This window comes from Cynara cardunculus, unplaced genomic scaffold, assembly GCF_001531365.2.
Source record: "Cynara cardunculus var. scolymus isolate 2C unplaced genomic scaffold, CcrdV1 Un_Scaffold_1752, whole genome shotgun sequence".
Taxonomy (NCBI): Eukaryota; Viridiplantae; Streptophyta; class Magnoliopsida; order Asterales; family Asteraceae; genus Cynara; species Cynara cardunculus.
Window position 1 is genome coordinate 80,443 of NW_020200860.1, and position 3,582 is coordinate 84,024.

A 3,582-nucleotide genomic window follows, 5' to 3' on the forward strand; every position below is an offset into this window, starting at 1 on the left:
TTTCAAATTTAACATACCTAACTTAGATACAAGAAAACTAAAGCGTTTTTCATCTAAAGCTTTCGTAAATAAGTCAGCTAATTGAAATTMTGTATTTACAAAATACAGTTCAATGGTTCCTTTTTCTACATGATCTTTAATAAAATGATACCGGATATATGTCACACCCCGCTAAAGCGGAAACACGAGGTATGGCAGGTAGAGTCTCATAGCAATAGAGTATWAACACCACCACCATACATTAAAATTTCATTACAATACATTTTAGCGTTTATATTCCCAAAAGGACAAGTTTGTGAAATATATAATAACAAATATTTCGAAGGTGATGATCAAAACGCGGCTTCTTTTTAAATGCCACCATGAGCCTTTCATACCCTTGAAAAGCACGTTAAAACAAGTGTCAACTACAAGAGTTGGTGAGTTCACAGGTTTTTAAAATAAAAAGTAAGAGTTTAACTCGCAAAACGCTTTAATCTGCATAATGGATAAGTAACTGGTAGTTTGTAACGCACAAGGTAAGTTGTATGCTTAAATGCTAAAGCCACGAGCCCACTACTAAACCTAATGACAACACCCCGCGACTACATGCCCTTTTCCAGTCCTGGACAACTTTGTTATGAAATCCATTGATACTTGTTCCCACTTCCATTGGGGAATCTCTGGTTGTTGGAGTAGACCAGACGGTTTTTGGTGTTCTGCCTTGACCATTGCACAAGTTAAACACTTACTCACATATAAGGCAATGTCTCTCTTCATGCCAGGCCACCAATAGTGATCCCTAAGATCCTTATACATCTTATCTGCTCCCGGGTGGATTGAGTATCTTGATCTATGGGCTTCATCCAAAATTATTGATCTAAGATTACCAACCTTCGGTATCCAAACCTTATCTCCCAAATAATGCACTCCATCTTGCGGGATTCGGATAATCTTTTCTGAACAACCTATCTCAACTTGATATTTGGATAGCCAATCCATACCTACAACTACGTCAAAGCTTCCTAATTTGGTTGGGATGAGGTATATACTAAAATCCTTTTTGGCTAAGCTTAAAATGCAATCCTTAATTACGTCCCTAGCCCTAACTTCCTGACCATTGGCAAACTCAATTGCATAAACTTCCTTCAACTTTTGTGACTTTATACAAATATTTGGTCTAAATTCTCGTGACACGAAGCTCCTATCTGCTCCAGAATCAAATAATACAGATGTGTAATGATTATTCAAGAAAAACGTACCTGTGACCACGTCGGGATCATGCCTAACCTCTTTCGCTCCAATTTTGAATGCTCGGCCCCGCACTTGACCTCATGTGTTCCCTGGATTAGCGGGTCTTGCTTGGTCAAAATTCGGTGTTTGCTTCCTTCTTGGGCATTCATTTCGCATATGATCCACAGTTCCACACTCAAAACCCGATCTCCTTCGACAATCTTTTGTAAGATGGCCTATCCTTCCACACTTTTGACAAGCAATGCATTTTCCCATGTGCAGATATCTACATTTATCACACTTAAGATTATTTCCTTTGACCGACCACTTGAGTCTGAACTCCGAAGTTTCCCTTTACTCTTCGATTCCTTTCAAATCTTCCTCCAGATCGTTGGTTACTACTCTCCTCTATCTTCCTCTTACCTTTGGTTTTGTCTTTTGCGAACGCTCTAGACCGAACATCATTATTGGTCAGCCTGGTTGCTATGCTTATTGCCTCGTGGAGAGTCTTTGGGTTTGCCGATGTGATGTCTCCGCGAATCTCTTGAGATAAATCTCAAATGTATCTATCGACTCGGTTTTCTTCGGGTGTCACTAGATGTGGTACTAGTTTTGCTAATTCGTGGAATCAAGAAGTATAAACATCTATATCTGCTCCCTTCATTTCGTGATTCCACAGCTCAAATTCCAGCTTCTAGAGTTAACTCCTTGGGCAATACTCATCCTTGAGTACCTTCTTGAATTCTTCCCATGTAAGTTGATTAACTGCCTCTCGTCCTCTAGTTTGTGCCAATGTATTCCACCAGGCAAGTGCCCTTCCTTGTAACAAACATGCAACATATTCTACTTTGTTTCCTTTAGTACATTTACTGATGTGAAGAACAGATTCCATGCTCTCGAGCCATGATAATAATCCTACTGCGGTTCCATAGAATTCTTTCGGGTTGCAAGATCTAAAAGATTTATAAGTGAAGTTTCTAGCCACCCTCGGCTCTGGATTGTTTGGTTGGTTAGCATTCAGACCAGCAGCCACTTGACTGACTATGTTAGGGAGTGCCGCTAAGAGTTGCTCACACACGAGTCATGCGACTTTCGGGTTCTCACTTCTTGGGGGCATTTTCTAGAGCCTAATTCGAATGGGAATTTGGCCATGCTAGTGTTATTATTATACAAGCTCTATTCTACTAGGTTATAAGTGACATACGACATATAAATCTACCACAACCATTTAAACACATAAATATGGTAATGTACAACAATTCCATAAATGTGCATAAGAAAACATCTAAATCATAACATCACAAATTAAAGTATCATAAACGCATCATCCAACAAAATAATTTTTCCAAAAAGACATCAAGTTTCTTAGAGTTTCAAACTACGGGTTACATGCCCCAAAAGAAGATTCTAGGTTTGATCTATCAAAAGCTTAATAAAATAGAGTCTTCTAGTGTATTAGACTCCAAACAAGTAGTCCTATCACTATCACCAAAACTCCTGCTAACACTGCCAAGTAGGTATATAACCTCCTAATCGCTCCCCTAGCGGTGTTAATCAACTCCAATGAATGATCCATCACATTGTCTTGCGTGCCTAGGGCCATAATCACCTTGTCGGCGAAGTGTCGATGATGATCCAATCTAGACTCACACATCTTTAGGTCTTGGGCGATGCCCAAAACCCATAGGTTCTCTAAGGTGGTCATGCCCAGTGAGCGCTCTGACGTGGCCCTGGTAGTAGGTGGGGGCGTCACACTACGGGTGTGCGACTGGGATGACTTCCTCCCAACTCCGGAAGGGGCGGAGAAAGACACCCTTACGGGTAGAGGAATGCTCTTTCGGGCGATGGCCCGAACTCTAACTCCGTGTGCCACTAATGGATACGCAGGCATAGGGCGAGGCGACATGGGGGTAGGTAATCGTGCTGAGAACTCGGTGACATCGTCGTTACTATCATAACTATGCTTAGAATGCAGCCCATGATTATATCTCTGATCCTAATTTCTTGGCCATTGGCAAACTTAATTACTAATCACGTCATCAATAAAACTCTAATGGTTAAAACGAGAGTTGCTATGGTAGAAGCAAAAGGGTAGAAAACAAATTAGAGCTTCTGGATGACCAGAGCCTCTGGTTGACTAGAGCCCCTGGTTGAGGTTCCCATACTTGGAACTACATTTAAGTTTTAGCTCATTGGCCTCTGGTTCAACCTTCATAGCAGTCCATTGGATCTCTTGGTCCATCAATTTCATATTCCTTATATATAGTAAACCGATGATTCGCCTTCGACCTTCTGGTTCCTCATACTTAGAAAATATTTCCCTTTCATAGACCAGAGCCTTTGGTTCTTTTAACCAGAGCTTCTGGCTCT